This window comes from Stegodyphus dumicola, chromosome X2 (assembly GCF_044657685.1).
Source record: "Stegodyphus dumicola isolate Sdum_Otavi_A_Nest chromosome X2, ASM4465768v1".
Lineage (NCBI taxonomy): Eukaryota > Metazoa > Arthropoda > Arachnida > Araneae > Eresidae > Stegodyphus > Stegodyphus dumicola.
Window position 1 is genome coordinate 86,712,222 of NC_140781.1, and position 23,732 is coordinate 86,735,953.

Genomic DNA, 23,732 nt, shown 5'->3' on the forward strand with positions numbered 1-23,732 from the left:
GTGGTATATAAAGGTGCGAAAGCGATATCTTTGTTTAAAAGGAATGTGTAATCGACATGTTTGAGAAGGTCGCAAAAGAGTAAAATTTTGCTGACATCTGGGCGTCTTAAAGACGATATAATGTGACGCCTTTGCAATATCATACGTAGCGAGATTACTACGTCATTTACAACGTCATGCGCGACAAGATTGCTACGTCATCGGGCTACTTGGAAATAATTTATCAACTATGGCAAAGGACGTGAAGGCTAGCAGCCTTAGATGAGATGCCATCATGCTGAATATTTTATGGGAAAATAGCTATTATTCGCGTTACATATAGAGAAAAATACGAAAACCTGACTCTGCCAGACTGTTGGCCGAGAATTAAACCTGAAACTAACTACTGATATTTAGCGGATTTATTCATAAATCCATGATAAGTTCATGATTTTACAGGTTTCAATATTAATTGCAATTCTAGTAATCTCTTTGTAAATAGGAATTTGTACATCTTTCTGAAACGTCTCTAACAATTATTGATCACAATAAAATGTTTCGCATATTTCCCTTCGAATAGCTTTGTCTTTACGCTTTTATTTTTATGCTCTTTACAATTGAAAGCAAAAGCAATCAGCATTAAATATTTTAAGTTAAACATGTGTAGAGACATTAGGTTACTTCGAAGCAGAAGAGATGAAAAATGAGCAATGCCCTCACCAGGACTCGAACCACGGACCTTTTGAAACACGTGCCGAGCGTGCTGACCATTACACCACGAAAGGCATGCTAAGAAGGTGGGAAGAATATCTCATATACATCCCCTTTTGAAGGGCGACTGGGGTTAGGGGACCCAATCGCCAAATCCTGGTGGTTGAGAAGCATCATCCACCACCTTTTTTTATTTCGAGCGCCACTGTAGAGACATTAGGTTATTTCTAAGCAGGAGAGATGAAAAATGAGCAATGCCCTCAACAGGAATCGAACCACGGACATCTCGAAATACACGCCGAGCGTGCTGACCATTACATGTTAAGAAGGCATGTTAAGAAGGCGGGAGAAATGCCTTATAAGTGCTTTTATTGTCCTTCCTACTTACTTCGTTTGAATTCTACTTCAGTAATGAAATTATGTGAAGTATAAAATTAAATCAAATTTATGTTATTCCAAATTATGTTAATAAAGTGATAAATTAAAATTTCGTCATAAAGGCCTTAGAGTTCAATTAGATTTCTATGGGTGAGGCCGCTATTAAATTGTTATGGGTTATATCAAATGTCCAGTGTGTTACATCAAATAAACAAAGTACTAAACTCTGTGATGTGTAAATAACACACCATAGGCAAAATACAGGGTGTCCATAATTTATTGACCAGATACAGGTATGTTATAAATGATACAAAATAAAGGGCACAATAATTGTTAGAGACGTTTCCCTTGTTGTTCCCCACAAGACAGGGAAAAAAGACTAACTGAATTTTATCTAGCACTTCAAAGATTTTTGTAATAAAACGCTTGGACATGAGTATCATTAGTTGCTCGGAGAATATCACGTCTTTTCTCGATTTCCCTCCATGACTTAAGCATTTTCTGAGTCACAGCAGCTGTTTCTGTGGCGATTCGATTTTTAAATCTTCTGTGCTTCGAATCTCTGCAGCATTAACTCGGTTCTTCTGGTATCTCCAGAAAAAAAAAAAAAAAAAAAAAAGTTGAGTGGTGTGAGTCCAAAAAACGGGGTGGCCATGAAATTAGTCCAGCTGTACCAATCCAGCAATCTGAGAAACATCAAGGAAATCATGCACGTGTGTAGTCCAATGACAGAGGGCCCATCCTGTTGAGAGAAAAAAAGTTTGGCCTTATTTCTTCTAATTGCGATACAGCATACACTCTTAGCATATCGAAGTAAACGTCCAAATTAATGGACGCCTCTAAGAAGGACTACCAATCACTTTGTTGTGAGTTAGTGCGCATTAAACATTAGGGCTGCCTCTCTGAGTTTCGCTTACCCAGTGCTAGTTTTCTGATCCCCATATCCTGTAGTTATGTCGATTTAACATCTCGTAAAATATAAATTGTTGCTTCGTCACTGAATGCGATTTTCTGAATAAACTGATTATCATTAATGATACCGTCAAGCAAATCTACGGAAAATTCCTTACGAACGACTTGACAAATCTGCAATTCATACGCGATCAGTTTCAATCGTCCATAAACAACTTTATGATCAGTCGACCTCAGAATGCCTGTTTGTAGGCTTGCATGGCGAATCGATTTACTGGGACTGCGCACAAACACATGTCGAATGGAAGAAACGTTTTCATCACTGACGATTGAACTGTCTGCACCTTTTTCAGGAAAAACATATCCGGCCTCTGGAAACTGTTCTAACCACCTTTTAATTGATCGGTGCATTGATGAAAATTTATTAAATTCACGTCGGAATCGTCTTCCAAATGTTTTCGGAGATTTCGTTTCTCATTACTAAGGAACGCACACTGCTTTTTCATTGCGTGACGCCATTTTGTTTGTAAACAAACAAGTTCCCAGTTGATTCACAAAACTTAGAATAAATGAAATTCCTTGAGCTGAAGATTATATTGATATACATTATTTCCAGTTATTTCGTGAAATTTCGTTTCCATGCAGTTTTGTTATCCGGTGATTAAATTATAGACACTCTTTATAATCACTTTTTAAATTTTAAATGAACAGCAATTTTGCTTCATTTTGCCTAGATCAGAATCTCTTCTCACACATATATCTCACACATAAAATGCATAAGTTAGGTTAGGTTATTTGATTAAAGCAAAGGTCTCTAGAACTATCTGCCTAAGGGAATGAATGTCTTTATGGATGGTTTTTTAAGAGGAAATGCCTATTCACGTTCATATGAGGAAAATCATGAAATGCCTTGTTCACCAATATTTGAATGCCTTGTTCCCCAGTATTTGAACACGGATCTAACAATCAATATAAAATGATAGTACTACTCGGTCATTGGTGATCTCCTAGTACATAAAACTATTGGATAAAAATAATACGATCACATTCAAATCTCAGCGAAAGGACTGACTGCATTGAATTTTTATGTTTTACTCGATATGTAATGAAAGTACTAACCATTTGCTTTTAAAAAAATCCCTCATGAAGTCATTCTTCTCATTAGGCTCTGGTGTATTTTGCCTTGAACAGTCAGTTATCCAAACCAGCTATTAGATCAGCGTTAGGTTCTGAGCACTTACAAGTACCTCAAGGAAAGGTTTATGCATACATTTATGTCAGAAATCTGTGTTAATTGTAGTTAAATTAAATTTTCTACCCTGTACAATAAAAATTTAGTTTTTAGTTACAGCATTAAAAATATAAATAGTACTTTGTTTTTATAGGTTGTTTATCAATATATATTCTATTTCAGGACTGCTGGGAAGAAAAGGAAAAGAAGATATAAAAAGAAAGCACATTGGAAACAAAAACGATCAAGCAATACTGAAATGCAAGAAAGTGACAGTGACTGTGTTTTTCTTGAAGAGGTAATTACTTTAAGCTCAAACAGTATAGTTCTGTCTAGCAAAAGCAGTGAAATTAGAATTGACCAGGTAACTGCTTCATCAAAAAAATTCCGCTTATCCAAAAACTATTTATGTAAAATTTGTAAGAATCCGGTTCTATACATTGTAACGCTTGAAAATGATAAAGCGGAGGCTGTGAAAAGTAAAAAAAAAGAAAAAAGTGTGTAAATCGTGTCAAGCGAATTTACAGGAGCAGCGGCTTCATAAAAATGCGCTTTCCAAATACAAAACAGCGAAGGCACATGCATGTGACGTGTGTGAACATTCTTACTCAAGCAGTAAGAAACTAGAAAAACACAGGCAAAAAAAGCATTTTTGTTCCCCGCCACATGAAAACGTCATTGTGAAAAATCAAGAAGCAACACAAGGCCAGTATTCACATTTACAATCTACACATGACCATCGGATGGCTAGCACTTCTACTTCTTTCAGAGATGGTGTTTCTTTTCCTAGACAATCATCATAGTATTCATATTTTGAAAACGTTAGGGACCCTCGGACCGCTCCTTCAACGTCTGTGGACCCTCGGACAGTCCCTTCAACGTCTGTGGACCTTCAGATAATGCCTCCGATGATTAGGGATCCTCGGATAGTCCATTCAATGTCTAGGAACTCTCAGATAGTGCCTTCAATGACTAGTAATCCTCGGATGATCCCTTTAACTATTAGGGGGCCCTCCGATGGTCACTCCAATGACTCGTACTGCTTGTGGTGATACAAGATAGTATGGTGTACCAGCATCGCAAGATACTGGCTGCAGAATATCTTCTCAAACTAGCATACTCACTTAGACTTACAACCAATATCCTCTGTTAAGAAATTTACTAATAAAACGCGATACGTCAATGTTTTGTCATAAAATGATAATCGATAACATGGTTTATGTATGTAACCGATGTGGCTCGCTTGCCACTCGTAGGTATATGTATGAGAAACATTTGCTAGTGCATATGCTTTTAGACGCAAAAGTTTGCGATATTTGCCAATTAGCATTTTCAGATTATTCTAATTTTGATCTACATATTCAGTGGCATCAAAACAGTGCAAGAGCAAACTCAAGAGGTTACCATATTTTGACTCCCACTGAGCCAGGTTGTTCCAATTCTCAGGGCTACAACGTGCTCTGAGAAACAAATTAAATAATCATAGAAGGGAGGTTTTAATATGGATATCTCACATATGATATCTTACATTACTCTAACTAGTACATACAGGTGACAGCAAGGGTCAACTAGTACATACATATAACTCAGTGAAAAGGGAATTCCCCACTTAGTTCCCAGTTAAAGAAAAAATAAGAATAATAAAAAATAGTCCAATCAAAAGCGGCGCTCCTGTTGAATTCACGCAGCCGTTACGTAATCGTCTGTCTAAAGCAGCCGTCTCCTACACAGTTGAACAACTGTTATATTAAAAATGATTTTTTTTTGTAATGATAGCATTTGTATTCTTTACTTTATTACCATGGGCGTGGCCAGGACTTTAATCCAGGAAGTGCAAAACGATCTTAGATCTGCAAACGATTATCTGAAGAAAAATTCTAAACTAAAAATGAATTTGAATATGACCAGCAGCGGCCGAGTAAACAAAACTGCTAAGTACTGATAATTCGGTTCAAGAAATTTCGAATCCTAGCCGGCTGTCCAATTGCATGAGTGTGTTCGTTTCTTTTTTCTTGTGTATTGCGAATAAGAGCCATTTTCACTAAAATAATTCTCAACGAATGTATGCCTCTTCCATAGGCAGATAGCTGTCGTTGCATGCTTTACTGTAATTAAATAAAGAGCAAATAAACATTGGATTCAAATATGTAAATATAAGGAGATTGTTGAAGGTTGCGAAATAGGGATAAAGAGATTCTTGAATGGCATTTATATGCATACCTGCAAGGTCATTTCACGTATACCGTTTCATGTTACTTCTGAAAATTCACCTAGTCGAATGACGACTGGCTGCACACGTCAAACAGCTGTTCTTATGTATGGAAGTTGTGTACACACAGCGCCCTCTACACCACCATGCGTTCGTCTGCGGATATACTTTCCTATGTGAAATCTGCTTCTTTTCCTATTCCTTACCTCCCCACCAAATATTGGTGATGAATTCTGATGTATATGGAATTTGTATTAATTAAAAAAAAAGAACCTAAGGTAATTGCTGTTTAAAAGTCACACCTGTGCTAAGAATATTGCTAATTTTTTACGTAATTAAGTTTCATGCGTTCTTTTTTTTCATTTGACATTAATTAAAAGCAGCGCAGTTTTAGTACAAAAAGGAAATGTTTGCATTATTTTATTTTGTTATTCACTAATATATTTAAGATACAGATATATAATTTCAAATTTTTATATAAATAAATTTAACTCATTATAATCTATCAAACATCCAAAATTAAATGTTACCTTAATGTGTTTGGGTGTTCATTAGTACTTTTTATTTATTTATTTATTTATTATAGTTCAGATTTAACTAGCGTTTCATCTCTATTGCTACTTTGTTACTAGTCTACTTATTAATTCTTGGAGTTACTCCTATCCCCTTTACTTATTCCTGTGTTTACTATTTTTTTCTTTTAGTTATTTTAATATATTAATTTTCAGTATAGAGCATACTTTTTTGGCCATTTTTTTTTTCAAATGGCGGGCACAGGCGTTAAATATGTTGGCGAGTCATGGGAAACAAGTTCCCGCTGACAGGAACAGCTTGTTAGGTTACAGGTAGAATTAGGGCAGAACCCGTTAGGGACGCGTAATGGCAGACCGCACATTGAGTTGAATAATGTTAAGCAAATTTCGCTTACTGCGCATGCTTGATGGTGTACCTTTGGCGCGGGGAGAAATATTGGCGACTAAGCAACCCTACGCTAGCTTATTCGTGATCACCATGGCTGTCGAGTGTGTTCGAATGATGTTTACAACTGTAATGTTGTGGAACTTTGCTTATTAGTTATTTTAACGTCCATACCGATTGCACTTGCTTATTTTTCTAATATATATTTCATTGTAATTTGTCAATAACAGTGCATTTAATATTTGTTAACATATGTTCGTAATAATTCGTTATTTAAATGTAATTTGTTTACATGTTATAATTCAGTAATTGTAAACTGGAGTATCTCGCTTAGTTTGTTAGCGTATATTCGCGCTTTTATTTTCTCATTTCAAAGAATTTAATAACTAGCATTAAGGAATTGTAAAATTTCTTCAGTGTTATTTGCAAGCACTTGTTATATTCCTCAGTGTTTCTTTATGTATGTACGAATGGAACGTATGGTAAATCAGTGTACGAATGGAACGTTTCTTTATGTATGTACGAATGTAATGTACGAATGTATTGTTTATGTACGTACTCAGTGTTTCTTTATGTATGTACGAATGGAACGTATGGTAAAATTGTTTTTATTGCTTAAAAGTATAATGAATAAATTTTCAACTAATATATCCTAAATTTCAATCTTTTTCTGAACGAAAATTTGTACAGTTCCAAAGGAATGTGCAGAATTTCATAGGTATTATATTTTACATTTTGAATGCAAACACTGCTTCACATTACTTCGCAATAATTTCAGCTTTCTAGTTGTTTGAGCAGTACAGCAAAAAATAGTATTTTAACACAGTAATTAATTTACATTTACATTATACTCTACGAAGATTTAAACGCCAGATTTGTTTCCAATCAGATGGCGGTACATCTACCATATACCGTATTTATCTTCTTTTCAAATCGCGCCAATACAGTAATTACGCCAAATTGTTTTCTGGACATGCGCAGTATGCGACATTCGTTTAACACTGTTCAACTCAATGTGCGGTCTGCCATTACGCGTTAGGGACCATGGGTCATCGGGTAACATCCTCACTTGCTCACTAAATAACACTCTCTCTGAATCATACACCCGCTTCGTAGTGCATCATGCAGTGCCATCCGCTTAGTCTTGTTAAGATCGACAAGATCAGCCTTTCTTTGGTTCGAGGGGTTGGTAGATGGTTCGAGGTACTTGTTAGAGGAACATGCAAAAAGTTCACCTAACATCTAGTTTTCGAAAGCTAAAATGCGACGCGTTTGTACATACTAGACAATTACCGGTATCACCTTTCCACACTTTCTAATCATCATCTGCTGCCGTCAGTGCCTTCTACCACCACTGCAAAATCAGAATACCTGACTCAGACGTAGCCAGGTTTCCAATGAAGGTTAAATGCGGAGGCGTAAGGAATGATGTAATTAAATTTATGCAGAGCGGATTAATAAAGCGTTTATTAGGAGAATAAAAAAGCAAGCAGTCACACTGCAGGGAACAACATTTCAACTATGGCATTTCTAAGCTAACAATGGCATAGTGGACAGTTGAACAAAAAGCCTAATAAAGAAAACCAATCACATTGATCACTGCATCTTGGGACATTCGGAGGTTTAAATAAGAAAACCTCTCCTTAGTAATTAATCCTTAAAAAAATAATAACGTTAATAAAAATTCTTTAAAAAGAACTTACCATGAGATGCATACATATAATGAATTAATACGTAAAATAAAAGGACATCTCAAACATATATTAAGATCTTGCCTAAATATTTTTAGTTTGTAATGGCTTTCTAGAAATGTCTACAGTCATTTTTTTCACTGGAAAGATATTGGAGTTTATAATTTTGAACTTTTACAAGCTCTTTCATAAAATAACGTTTGGTGTCTATATGCTTATTTCTCTCAGTGCCTCCGTCCCTATTTAACATATTGATGCTACTTTGATTATTCACATAGAAACTGCAGTTTCCTCTTCATGAAAAACTTGCAGAAGCCTTTTAAATCAAATTGCTTCCTTTCCAGCTTCGACAAGAGTTATAAATTTCGCTGCAGTTGACTGGCACGTATAGTTATTTTCTGCAGTTTCATGTAAAATCACTACCTTAATATGCAAAGAAATATATAGAATTAGATTTCCTATTGGTAGGCTCATTTCTCCAATTTGCATCTACATAACATAGCAGGCAGTTGTTTTCGTTCTCGCTTACAATTTCTACAATCAGTTTAAAATCTTTACTTCATTTCAAGTCTTTTATTTCGGTCCTGACGACATCTGTAGGTTTGACACCTTTCTCGCTAAGATGGGAACAGTAGCTGGTCTGGTATTGACTGCTTGCATACGGTAACGATCTTATTGCACTTTTACATTCCTCAGCATTAGTGTAAGCTTTTGAATCCTTTTTTTGTTTATAGTATCCTGGATCAATAAGAAACAGAGATGTCTTACAATCAATTCATGTGATACTGTTTCAGCTTTCTCGAAATGTAATTTGATTAGTTTATGCAGAAGATTCCCTCGTTGTCACGTTCAAAGCGTATACTTGTAATGAAGATTTCCCAAATTTTTCATTGTGAAACTTTCACTAATTTCGTTTTCAAAATTTTCAACTAAATCAAGTTTTCAAGTTTCAAGTAATCAAATTTTCAAGTAAATTGTGCATTAGCTATCATGTTATCCACATCTAAAGTAATGTATACAAATCCTTTTTTATCTTGTCTTGTATATGCACAAGGATTATTTTGACTTCATTGAAATCCTTTAATTGGGAGAACTTCGTTTATTTTTCTAGTTCATTCATTTATTTCTTACTTGAATGCATATAAATTCTTTACAAGCTTGAAAACTTTATTCTTATCACATTCTTCAAATCCGGAAGGTTGCTTCAACCAAATATCATGCTATTAAATTATATTTAAATATGCTGAATGGATAATCATAATACCGCTCTGGCATTTTTCTTCTTTCTGCTGTAGTAAGAGGCATTCTCAAAATACAGTCATGTCCATAATTTAAGGATAATGCAAAATCAGGCAAAGGAAGAGTTAGAAGGAAAACAAATTTGACTTATTTGTAAAGCTTATTTATTAAACAAAAGGTAAAGAGCAAAAAAAGATGCTATATGTTTGATATTCCCTGGAGCAAATTACAAAAAAACCTATTTACAAAAAACCAATATTACATGGTTGGTATGATTGTTAATACATTGTATGTCTCCCAGACGATGCAATACAGTTCGTACAACGCCTAGGCATGCTGAGTATCAAATTATCGATCTGATCTTGGGGGATATTACACCACTCAAAAAGCAATGCTCTCCGAAGTTCCGGTAGACATGTAGGAGGAGGTTGACGGGCTGCAACTCGTCGGCCAAGCATGTACCACACGCGCTCTACTGGATTCAAGTCCGGTGAGAATGCTGGACAGTCCATATGGGTGATATCCCCCGATTGAAGGCATTCGCTTACGATGTTTGCACGGTGAGGACGGGCGTTGTCATCCATAAACACAAATTGTGCGCCCATGACGCCCCGGAACAAACGTACATGTTGTTCCAGAATGACGTCCCGATAGATTTAGCTTGTCATGGTTCCAATTTGAACATGCAGGTCAGTTCTGGAACCCAGAATAATTGCACCCCAAACGAGCACTCCTGCACCACCATAACGGTGTTGTTCAATGACGTTTTCTTGGTGGTAACGGGTACCTGGAGCTCTCCATATGAAAGTCCGGCGAGAATCAGACTGCAAGTTTAACCTGGACTCGTCGGAAAACATCACACAAGCCCACTGTTGCGGTGTCCACAATGCATGCTCTCTACTCCAGGCTAACCGCAGGCGACAGCGAGTTGCAGTAAGTGGAACGCATCTGACAGGTCTACGTGCATATAAACCAATCTGTCCTAAGCGTCTGTACACGGTCTGCCTTGAAATTGTCGTACCAGTGGCTGAAGAGAGCTGACGAGACAGGTCTGAGGCTGTGCTCCGCCTGTTTCTTTTGGCAGTAACTGTCAAATACCGGTCCTCATTCGGCGTTGCAACTCTGGGGCGACGTGTGCTGTAACGTCTACTCACATTACCATCATCTTGGAATCATTGCCAAAGCCTGGAGATGACACTCTGGGCAATTCCAAGTTCGTCTGTTACTTCCAGTTGGGTACGCCCACATTCCAGACAACCGATAATTCTACCACGTAAAAAATCATCCAAATGCGTCCTTTGTGTCATAACTATTCGGTTATTGCACTGAAATGCTTATAAAGCGCCTGCAAACAATTTTACTTCTTTGCCTGTATTCCTTATACATCACCCTCTTACACTCTCGTCATTGTGAAGTACCATCGGTGTCACCTGGTTACTTCCAGAAATTTGCATATGATTCTTGAAGATGTGTGTAGTGATTTTACAGGTGATATATTTATTTTAGAGTTCGATTTCCGCGTGACTCCGAATTATCCTTAATTTATGAACATGAGTGTAGTTGGCTTGGCTTCAGGAGCAAGTACTTCATCATAGTCGTGTCCGTATTTCTGCTAAAATCCTTGCACAGCCGTTTTAGCCTTTTGGTCTTTTATACCCGTTCACAGCCTATAATCGTGCTTTCAGAAGCATTTGTCAAAAATCCATGTCCTAGTCGGTTTTAAAGCAAATAATCTCTTCTTCCATAGCTTGTTTCCATTTCTTCGTATTCGCCTCCGAACAAGCTTTATGTATGATGCTGCTGTTTCCTCCGGCTGCGCTGGGAATGAACTAATGTTGTATCTATCAATTGGTATACCTTTGTTTCGTCTTGGAGATCGACTTAGCTTTGTATTTTGGGAAATAACCTCCTTTCTTGAATTATCTTTAAAACTTGTTAGATGTTCTGTATCCTCTTGGATGCGTATCTTTTAGTATAAATTTACATCCCTACTAATTATGATACTGTCGGTATTTGTATCCAGCTAACGATAACCTTTTTTTCCTTCTTCATATCTGACCATGATTAGTTTAACAGAAGTGTCGTCAAGGTTTTGCCTCTTCTCCTTCGGTATACGCACATATGCTGGAGTGCGATATGCTTGTATATGTGTTAATGATTTTTCTTCTTGTGCCATTTTTCATTAAGAGTTACTTTATGTTCTTTTGTAGGCAACCTATTTTGCTGTTATAACATTTCAACTCAATACTTGTTTGGAAATTAGTGCTTTTTGACATCGTTCTTGTCATCTCAATTATTGTGCGATTCCTTCTTTCAGTGATTCCATTCTATTGAAGATAATACGGAACAGTTTTTTCATGTATTATTCCTTTTTTTTAGCAGTTTTCAGAATCATTGCTTAATTTTTCTTTTCTTGATCTTACCTCAGTCGTTTTGGTGTTTTCGCACATTTGGTTAATACTTGTTTGAGGAAGTAGGCGATATGTTATTTAATTTCTTCTTCGTGCTTCAGGAGGGAAAATGTAGCGTTTATACTATAATCATTAGTTGCTCTTAGTATACATCTTATACTACCTGAAATTGGGGTTTACATTGGTCCACAAACAGCTTGTGTGCACTAAATCGAATATTTCAAAAGTTTGTGAAGCTGACTTTCTGGTGGTTCTCTACATGCTTTGATAGCAATACAATCTTCAGATATCAATGCTCCGAAACAGGGCGTAATTTTCATATCTTCAGCCATAGCTTCTGTACACATCCTTAAAATATCTGAAGTATTTCTGTGGCCTAATTTTATACGCCAATCATGAATCCATTCTGCATTGATTTGCTTCGTACAAAGTTCATATTCACCTTCTTTAAGAACGTATAAACTTTCTCTGTTGTAACCGAAAGCTATTGTATTATCATTCTTAATAATATGACATTATGCGCCTTAAAGTTTACTTCATGTCCATTATCAGTTAACTTCTTTACTGATAATAAATTGCCAGATAATTTCTGAACATAATGTACATCTTTGATCGTAATCTGTATTTCTTCATTTTGATTATTTTGATATTTGACCTAACAGTTTAATTTTCCCTAACTAAATACTGTGTATCTATTAACTAAAGTTATTGACTCAGGAAAGGAATTACTATCAAAATTGATAGTAACAGATTTTTATCAATACACATGTGAATAGTGGCTCCAGAAACGATAAACCAGTAATTATATGTATTATTCACACTTGTAAAACAATGATGATTTGAAACTCGTTTCGCTTCTTTAATGGCACGTGAATTCATAGTTGCATTGAATTGTTGCTTTTGATTATGCTTAAGTTCGCATATTTCCTACTATCAGCCTTTGCATGTCCTAATTTCTTGCAAAAGAATCAAGTGGGTCCTTATTTCTGTCAGCTAAAATGTTAGGCATGGAAGAGGAATATGACTTTAAAGCTTTATTCTGGTTACCTGTGCAACATTCTTTAGTTTCGTTTTGACGATTGTACTTTTCCACAGATTTATTATTATATAATTCAACTGTTAAATCTGTTTCTAATCTTATTTTTAAACATGTAATTAACATAATATAATTTTCAGCTAAGCAACTCAGAATAAATGCAACAAGTAAATTTTTTAAAATTTTCTCACCTAGCGCTAATAGTTGCTCAGCAATAGCTTCCATTTTCGTTAGATGATTACTCGTTTGTTCTTTATTGCTGTACTGCAGATTACACAGCTTTTTTAAAAGTTTTCCTTTTTAAGATATTGTTGAATTTTCATGGTACTGTCTGAGAACATTCTATGTCCCCTTCGCAGACGTACACTTTCGAATGTGTCCTAATTGGTTTTCTTCCAATAAAAGTCCTATTGTTGCTCTAGCTTTTCCATTTTTCATAATGCATTTTGTTTTACTGGTGATGGAAGCTCTGTAGTAATAACACCCTCTTAATTAGCAGATGTTCAAGTTTGAATTTCCAAGTAAAATAATTCCTGTCATTCAGATTTTCGATGAACAACTGATTTAGGTGCCTAACCCTCATTACTGCACAATCGTTCAGGGAAGAAGGAAGAAACGAAAGTAATTATTATTCATCGATTTTTAATTCACATTGCTAATTGAAAATTATTATACACTTTTCTGAAAGTAACCAGTGGGCCCAAACCCTGATGTGAGTAACTACATGTATGTAGATTAACAAAGCATTCTTAAAGAGAATGGAAAAGTTCATATTGCAACGATCAACATTTGAACTACAATAGTTTCAAGCTAATTATGGCAGTCTACCAAAAACATACATTAACACTCTAATGTTGCTCACTGTGTAATTCTAAGTTACTGTTGGAAGTGAAGAATCTTAAGAACTGTTAAGCGAATAATCGCTTGAGTTCGTGTGACAAGAAACAAAAAGATAGAAAGGTAAACTAACCCTTTATTATTCCAACTAAAATTTAACAAAACTCCGTCTTGGAGTGTATAGTAAAGCCGACACTTGGGCTTTGAACTTAAGAGACTAAGAATAATACTAAACTAATCTAAACTAAAGAGGTATAGCCGAAGCTATCAAAATTCTAACAGAGTTGGCCCCTTAACGTTAATAGACTGCGAAGCTATCAAGGGCCTACAAACTAACTACAGATTGCGCAGTAATGAGGGTTAGGCACCTAAATCAGTTGTTCATCGGAAATCTGAATGACAGGAATTATTTTACTTGGAAATTCAAACTTGAACATCTGCTGATTAAGAGGGTGTTATTACTAAGTACGGCCGAGCATGATAATAGCTTACGAGAAAGTAGCCTAAAAAGGAGGACGCGTGCAGCCAGAATACCTGGTATCTCTCTCTCTAAGACCGAAGAACTTCGCGGTTAAATACCGCTCTTCCTCGTTATGTATTCAGACGTGATTCCAAAACTACGTTCTGGCCGGAAGTGGTAAGTTGAAGTTAAGAATCGATAGGAAAGGAATTTTAACTCAAAATTTAACTGTTAATAAAATAATCATAATCCTTACAATACATTACGTTACACAGCGCTGTGATAGGTGAGCAATAAGCTAATAAAGAAAACAAATTACACTATTCGTTACATCTCAGGATATCCGGAAGTTAAAATAACAACACCTCTCATCAATTAAGGTATAATTTAAGGTATAATTTCAAATTTCGTTGTATGGATGTATCTCAAGGTAAATCATTCTCTTTAATAAAAGAAAATAATTTACCTTGAGATACATCCATACAACGAAATTTGAAATTATACCTTAAACATAGTCCAAGATCTTGGCTAGAAGTTTTTAGTTTGCTTGTAATGGCTTTGTAAAAATGGCAGTATTTATTTCTTTAGAGGGCAGATATCGGAGGTCAAAAATTTTATCTTAAACAATATCTTTCACAAAATTATACTCACTGTCTGTCTGTTTATTTTTCCAACTGCCTCTGTCCCTGTTTAACTTCCTCGTAGAGGGTTAGAATATGTAAACAGTTTTGTTTTCGTGGGAATCTCGCAAAAACCTTTTAAGCCAAATTGCCTCCTTTGCTGCTTTGGCAAGAGCTATATGCATATTAGCCTCATTAAAATGGCTTTCATTGCTTACATTATCTGGATTATGTCGAAATTACAGATTTCTGCAAATATTCTCTGACTTGTGCTCAGCTTTTTTTTAAATCACAGCATCCTAAGAATTATGCATATATTCTTAGATTGCATAGGGACAAATCGAGCTGATTCAAGCCAGTGCCATAATTCTCAGGTCTAGGTCTTCTTTTAAAGGACTTCTGAAGTCCTTTAAAAGTAATTATGTAACTCAAAGTAAGTCATTGTGTAACCGTTCATGACACTGTTCTTTTCTCACAAATAGCAGTGAAAGAAAATATTGGGGATCTCTGAAAGAATACTATACTTAGGGCATGAAACTGTCTCAATCGAGCCCTATCGAATAATAATTAACATTTGTTATGAGTAACTTAACTTACTTAACTTACAGCTTCTTCAGATTATCTTTTCAAACTTCGCATAATGTGTCACCATTTGCGCATTTTTCCTGCTCTAAATTAATTTTCTCTCCGCGTACTCCCGCTTTTGTGATGCGTGAACGATTGTGCATAGGTGTGCAATTTTTCAACAACTGCCTACAAAGATTACTACATGGCTAATAGCTTAGATACTATAAACCTCAAGGACACCGTAATTCGAAAATCTAATAGCTAGTGTCCTATTTAGGCTGAATTTAAAGGCCACAACTTATGCTACAGAGAAATCACCACTCGTGGCTATTCAAATTAAGCAGTAACAAATAATTAAATTCAAACGCGGGCAACGTAGTCCAAGACTACAAATGCATTGGAATAAGATGGCCCAGTTATTTTACCAGCGCGTAAGTTTAAAACATCGGCAGACCAGAATGCAAAAGCTGGAATATCAAATTTCGATACAGCTGACGTGAGTGCCCCAAGCGCTCTGTCTCTAATATTCAAACCCTCAGCTTAAATGCAGTAAAAGCTAATTTACACTCTGCTGAAGGGTCCATCAGCGGCCGAGCGGTAAAGTCGCTGAACACTGGTAGTTCGGTTCGAGTTTCGAATCCTGCGAACGGGCTGGCTGCATGGGCGTTTTCATGAGCCAGTTTCCCCTAGAAAGTCCTCCACGAAGGCATCCCTTCCCTTAGGCAGATAGCCCTCGCTTTCTTTGCCGTAATTAAATAAACCAAACCATTCTAGTGAAGAATCCGGAAAGAAGTTGCAGTAAAGATCAAAACCATAATAGCTCGTTAATTAACATAACAACCTTACAGTGGCTTTGAAGTTGGGAAAAACTAAAACTATCAGTCCATAGCTTTTGTACAGAAAAAGAAATAGCCTAATAGAATAATAAGGAAAATAACAAATTTTTCACTAGTTTTTATAGTTTAATATTTAACAGAAAAATTTGCATTTGTTTGCAGGGTGCAAGGGCACCTTTCTGCACCCCGTTGGCTACGCTCATGTTTATTACTATTTGTTTTTAAAAACTTTTTTATAGACACTTCTTCTGTTTCAGTTTTTTACTTTTTATTTATTTATTTATTTTTTACAAATCAAGAAGCTTAGAAAATATGTGTAAAAATATGTCAGTTTAGCATTTTGTTAGAGTTTTGTTTCGAAAAATATACTTATTAATGCTAAACTTATGTTTTAACAAAAAATTCTTTGTTGGAATAAAATCTTTTAAATGTTTTAAAGTTGTTTACCAGTTAATTACATTACTTTCTTATAATAATTATTTTTATATTTCTTCCTCATAATAACTGATATTTTTATGTTGCAGTAATATGTATGAAGAAGTTATACATAAGCAATATATGATTAGTACATTGCTTATGTTGGGGACGGGAGGGGATAATTTTGAGTTTATTTATGGAATATCTATTCCATAAATTTATATCAGATATTACCCTGATCATCTAAGCAGTTTGGCAAAATTTTCGCTCTGAAAGTAATTGCCATTCCACGAATTCAAATTATTAATTCCTTTTTTGAGATTATAATCAGTACAGTGCCTTTAACAACCGGAATGATTTCAAATTAATATAGTAGATGCTTCTTAATAAACGTTTTAATGTTTAACTAATGCTTCTCCAACAATTTTGACTTAACTGCCCACTTGTATGAATCATACTCTATGAATTTATCGTTTTTATAACACTGAAAACTTTTTTATGAATGTATTTAAAATTATGTAATTATATTTAATTGACATATAATTTAATTAATTAGTCAATTATGTTAAAATATGGATTTATTTAGTATTTATTTTTCCCCCACAAAAATTACTCAAAATTATTGATCATTGTTAAATTAATAATGTATCAGAAGAAATTTTAAATTTTTTGTATTTATCATATTTGTATTTTACAGTTATACTTTACTTTGTGACATTTCATATCAATGCACATGATAACTTGTATTAAATTTTTTCCGCTTAGGAATATCATGTTTATATTTATGACTTCCTAGTTGTACTTGTGCATTTCTTGATATTTATGATAATACCTTATTATATAAGATGATTACAAATTTTCTACTCAAAATTCTATCTAGTTTCATTGAATTTATTAAACTAATAACGATTTAATAACGTTAACAGTGTTTTTTGCATTTAATGCCAGGTAAGAGGAATGAAAGGTAGAAAAATTTATTTAATTTAAATATTGCTGTTGAATATTTCATATTTAAGTACAGGCTTTTACGCAGCTATGCAAAACTAAACAAAGCTGCATCAAATTCATTAACGTTAAGTTTCGAACTATACAAAAAGTTTAGGTAATATCAAACTGAACATAATTGTTGCAAGCTGTGTATCAAAAATTCCTCGTACTAAATATTTAGAAAAAATAATGCTTTTTATCCCCGTATTCTATTCGGATATTCTTATCGAAAATGATTTAGTCTTTGAAAAGAGACATTTTTTAATGTACAGATGGGTTACTGCTATGTATTCGTAAATAGTGTTTGTCTACAGAAGGAGGAGAGAAAGACGACAGAATTATTCAGGTTATCGGATAATTTTCCGAATAAGTATAATCCCAGGAAGCACGGAAAAAACTAGAGCTATACTGTATATCAGGGTTTCTTAAACTTTTTTCAGTCGGTACCCCTTTTTATAACTGAGAATTTTTCGCGACCCCCAGGACCCTGTAATATTTACAAAACCTTTGTGGGGCCCCATAAGTATTGCGTAAATCCGACACACACGTGAATGAAACTGCCAATTTTTTTTCACTTGTACTGTAACATACTATTGCAGTTTTAGGTCATTAATTTCTAATTTTAAGACATAGAACAATGGGAAAATTTTAAGTAAGTAACAGACGAAATGACAGCGTCACGTGCAAAGCAAGGAAAATGAACTTTACATTATACAAAGAATGCGTTGAAACGATTTCGTTTTTTTCTTTGTATTGCCTTACCTTTACCTATCTTCAGATACATTGTGTAAAAATATTTGGTAATTGTAAAATTATTATAATAAGTTAAAGAAGTATCAAAACTGCTAAAATTTTTGGCGACCCACAGTTTAAGGAACCTTGCTTTAAAGTTATCAAAATTAAGGATTTATAACCAAAATCAGAATTTAAAGATTCTTAAAACAAATATAAAGAAATAAAATGAGAACAAATTTTTTAGTTTTTTGTATTGTAAAAAATATATTAAGCATTTTCTCTCTCTATTAAAAAGCAGTGTCACCCCACACGTTTTTGATAAAAGTTCATTAAAATACTTTTTTATTTCTTTAGATAAGTTGTAATAGGAATATTTCTTATATTGTGCTTATTAATTTCATGTTTATATTTATGTCATCCTAGTTATATTTATGCATTTCTTAACATTTATGATAATATCCGTATTGTGTAAGGTGCTCACAAATTTTGTACTGTTTGAAAATTGTACTCAATTTAAATGAATCTGCTACGATATTTTTTTGCGTTTAGTTGTACATAAGAGAAGTGAAGAGTAAACAAGTTTTTTTCAATTTAATACTACTTTTGAATACTTCATTTGTTAAGCATATTAGCATATCATAGCCAAAAGTATTTTTTGACATTTAAATCAATAAATAATTCTTTCTCACAGTAGTTTTGAAAATTTGTGATTTCTAGCGCTAGAGCTAGCTTGTGACTTATTTTTAAGTTTCTCAACTGACAACTTAGTCAGTTTTTTTAAACATGCACATTTATTTAATTTCTTTGTATCCATTGTATATTTGAAAAGTGAAAATATATATATATTGTAAGTCTATAATAATATTCAACATTTTTAAGCAGATATATAATGAATTAAAAACATTTGTTTTTAAATCAATCAGATTAAAAAGGAAAAAGGTCTGTTGTGACCAGAACATGACCTCCCATCAGTTTCATGTTTTAAATAGCAACGAGCTTTAAGTATATTATCGTTGTTATCGTTAGTAAACAAAATTTAATTTTTGTTGGAATAAATGCGTAGAGCAACCAGAAAGTAAGTTTCCCTATTTTTTTTTAAAACAGAACTCACACTTTCAGGAACATATTTATTGGCAATACGTACAGCAATGTTTCAGCTATTTCGTATCGTGGGATCAAATTTTGTATCCCTCTTTCGTAGAACTCTGCCGCCTATGAATGGAACCAACGTGTGATAGACGTCTTCAGCTCTTCGTCGTTGCCAAAACGCTCACCGGAGGACAGGAATTCCTTGATGTGCAAGAAAACGTGAAATCGCTAGCAGCAAGATCAGGCCTGTAGGGTGGATGATCAAACAACTCCCAGCCAAATTCCGTCAAAACAGCTGCTGTGCGTCAAGCCGTATGTGGATAAGCATTGTCATGGAGGAGCACAACACCTGTAGTAAGCATTCCACGCCTCTTGTTTTGAATGGCACATCGCAATTTCCGCAGTGTTTCACAGTAAAGGCCCGTCCATACGAGTACGCTCGCGACGTAGTTGACGCAACTTTTTTGACACCGGCGTAAATTCGCGTGACGCAGAAGACGTAAAACTGAGTTCGCTCCTGTTCAGCTTTTTCGGATCAAGGATCAAGGAAGTTCGTGTTACGGAGTTCTTAGGCATAAACGCCTTTACCTCCACATCATCTGAAGAATAAAATGTCACCATCAAAAGAGGGAATTTTCTAATACGGTAAAAATTTTGTTAAGCCGAAAAAAGCTTTTAAGAATAAGTGCCTTCACACTTAAAACAAATATAAAAACTCAGAAGGTCTAATTTTTGAGTGGTCAGCGTGCTGCTTTGCAAATGGAAAAGTGGCGAGTTCGAACCTCACCCATCACAGCCTTTTCGCCCGCGACGCGCACGTATAGCCAATAGCCGACCGAGTTCGTATCACGTGTCATAATCAGAAAACCTTCTTGCTTACCCGTTTCAATATGGCGTCAGAACCACACAGAGATGAGTTTTTGCTTAGAAATATCCTAACTGTATACAGCAATAAAATAATCAGCATTGTTCACGCCATCTTCAGATTTCTCAAACCGTATATATTGGTATAAATTTAAAATTCTCATTAAAGGGGAAAACTGTATATTTATAAAGCAATGATCCGACCAGTAGTATATCCATATGCTTCACCTATTTATAACACCGTAAGTAACAGGAACCTAAATAAATTACAGTTTCTACGAAATCAAAGTTTCTCCCTTACGAAATTCTCCTTAATTATTATAAATATTGGCTATATCATATGTAATAAAATGCTCTACAAATATCCCAATATTAAATACACCAAAAACTAACATCAGCAATATAACAACTTCTAAAATAAAGCAGTTGACTGTGAAAGAGCATTCAATAAAATACAATTACGAAATTTTGGAGGAAAGTTACAACTTGTGCCATACAGCAATCATATATTGAAATTTAATTAAATTACCTTTGCAGCAACTTCTACTTCTTACATTATTTTTCACAAACACTGCTATCACAGATAGCTGAGTGGTCAGCGCGCTGCTTTGCAAATGGAAAGGTGGCGAGTTCGAACCTCACCCGTGGACAGTATGTACTTTAGTTGGCTTTTCTCTTTTTGAAACGTGTTTCTTATATTTAATCATGAATCATTATATTCTTATTTTACCTATTATTATTATTATTGTTTTCATTTCTTAATTTATTCATTATTGTTTTTAATTTAGTTTAAAAATGTGCATACATTTTTAAATTTTAAATTTAAAATTTAAATTTAGTTTAAAAATGTGCCTTACGTAATAATATATCTGCATCTCTTTGTCATATATCATCTATAAATTCTCTCTTTATTTTTACTTTATTGCATATTTTATCATGCACATAATTTCTCATAAACTGTCCAAAGTTTGAACCTCATTCGAAATTCAAAAATAAATAAAAAGAAAAACAAAAGACCAAGGGAGGGGGAGTTGAAAAAATATGAAGTTGGTTTTATTATATGGTGGATGGTGTATATAAAGAGAATTAAGTAATTTAATTCTCTTTTACAAATCCTAATTTTCATACAATAATAGAATCTGCAAGTCTGTCAAACTGGTCGATAGTCATCCTGAAGTAATTAAAAAACAAGTAATATACAAAAAAAAAAAAAAAAAAAAAAAAAAAAAAAAAAGAGTCAATTCCTACTTAGGTCCACAAAGAAAAATTTAAAAATAAATGAATAAATAAATAAAAATACAAACAGAATTTTTTTAAATTAAAAATTAAAAAAAATTTTAATATCTGAAAAAGCTGTATTAACATCAAGTGTCATTCACTACGAGTACAAAAAATTGTATTTGAACTTGAGTGGATGAATAAAAGGCATTTTATGTACGAAAATTTGAACAAGATATAGGGAGAGTGTGAGCTAATAGTAGGAATTTAATAATTCCGGATATTCATTTCGCAAACGAGGCAGTAAAAAAAAATCTCTTTGAACAGGCCGCTCTAAATAAATCTTTCGGACCCATTCTTGCCATTTCTGCGGTTTTGCCTCTGCTTAATAATTGAACTTAATAGTAAAGTTTCAGCTATAAAAAAATCATCTGATTCGGACAACTTGCCGCAAAACATACAGAAGCACAGCGAAGTAATAAGATACAGCTCTGTTGACGCTATATTACAGCGCCACGTGATTTTTGCGCAAAATAATTCTATTGGTTAAACGCACTCTTCGCAAGCGTACTCGTTTGGACGCTTTTACGCTGGTAACGTAAAAGCGCGTTCGTCAGCTACGTTTCGAGCGTACTCGTGTGGACGGGCCTTAAGTGTTTCACAGCGTTTACTGCTTCACCACGTGGAAGGAACTCAATGAGCAGAATGGCCTTCCTGTCCCAGAACACCGTGTACATCACTTTCTGTACCGACAGCGTCTGTTTGAATTTCGTCCTGACCGGAGATTCACTATGCCGCCAATGCATTGACTGCTGCTTGGTTTCCGGGGTCTTTCCGGGTTTCTCTTCATCATGGACACTTTGACGAGTTCCGAAAACTGCATACACCAGCGACGCACCATCTGCTTAATCATGATGTTCGGCCCATAGACCTGACTATGAACTTCAATTGGCGCGATGCTTTGTGCATTCAAGAACTTTATCACTGACTGAACATCGCAGACGGCGGGAGAAGGAATAAGAGCTTTCATTTCGGACCATTGCTACCACGAGGCGGAACCTGTCCGGCTGGCATATGATTGATACGTCATAGATCTGTTACGCATGCCCAATTGGCATGGCTAATAACGTTTACTATAAAGGGGGGAAACTTACTTTCTGGATGTGCCTAGTAGAAAGGTCTGTAGTACGAAATTTTTGAGCGTATTTAATTACGCATAATTTGTAAAAATTGTGGCCATGTGTAAAAACTGTTTTTTCTAAATTTATATCAACGTCCTCAAATGTTTGCCCTTTTATTTCTTTTTAATAAATATTGTATTTTATTGGGCAACTAAATTACATATAATTTAATTGGTTTTTAATTAAGTTAAATCTTTATAATATATTCAAAATAAATACTTTAAAATGAATACCATAATTACATTTTCTTCTATGTTATTTCTATAATGTAAACAAATCTAAATTTTGATATTCAAGTATAACCCCGCGATATTTAAATATGAGAAACAATGCTCGTAGAATTACAACAGTTTATTAGTTTGATTGTTACAAAACTGTTATGGGCTTCAAATAATAAAGTACCATTTCCGGTTGTCCAAATGTTGCCGAAAATCTAATGAATTCTTTATGTGAATGCAGAAAGCTCAACTACGGAAAACAGATTTTTTTTGGAAGATTTATTTATAACAGTTCTTGATCTAACAATGGATGATCATACACATATACACAGACAACACTGGAAAAATACTCGTAGTAAAAACGAGTTGTGAGGGCCTTAGTTCGTGCTTGTTCACTGAAAACTCTCTACCGAATATTTGGATCCCAAACATTACTTCCTTTATCTATGTGACCTGCGATCTGTGACAGCATCTACGAACAGAGGCATCTAGCGAATCACAAATAATCCATCTCATCTCGCACCGTCCTTCGATCGAACACTACGAACGAGTGTTGCGGCGAAAGTTGCAGGAATGAATCTTCACTAAAAGAGCAATTCATCTTTATCGATAGATATGAAAATTTATTCTACTAAAATGTCCTTGTTTTTTCCCCTAGGAAAGAAACTACATTTAGTCCAATTATGACCTTCTCGATAATAGTGGTCGTACCTCGGACTTATTTAAAATTTGCGAGTATCTTTTGAAGCAAAGCAGTTCAAAGTATCTTCCCTTTAGCCACATATTACTGTAGGAGCGAGTAGTCTTTCCATTCGTGAGAGGATTTTCATGAGGCTTGCTTTCGCTGGGGAGTAGAACAGGATAATAGTTCTTGCCTTATCTTTTTTGCTGCATCTTTCATTCGTAGGAAAGATGACTATCAAGACATGATACAACGGAGCTTGATGTAGCAGTCAGTTAGTGTATGGCCAGACCTTTAGCAACGATA

The 23,732-nt window shown here is 34.7% G+C and overlaps 1 long non-coding RNA gene across 3 annotated transcripts in view; it reads right to left on the minus strand.

Moving 5' to 3' along the window:
• Positions 1-1,327: 1,327 nt before the first annotated feature.
• Positions 1,328-23,732, minus strand: part of LOC118187336 (uncharacterized) — a 70,041-nt gene continuing 47,636 nt past the window's right edge. For all 3 annotated transcript variants that reach the window (XR_015038869.1, XR_004757926.2, XR_004757925.2), the window contains one exon: positions 1,328-1,810. This is a non-coding gene — a long non-coding RNA (uncharacterized LOC118187336). The remainder of the gene's footprint in view (positions 1,811-23,732) is intronic.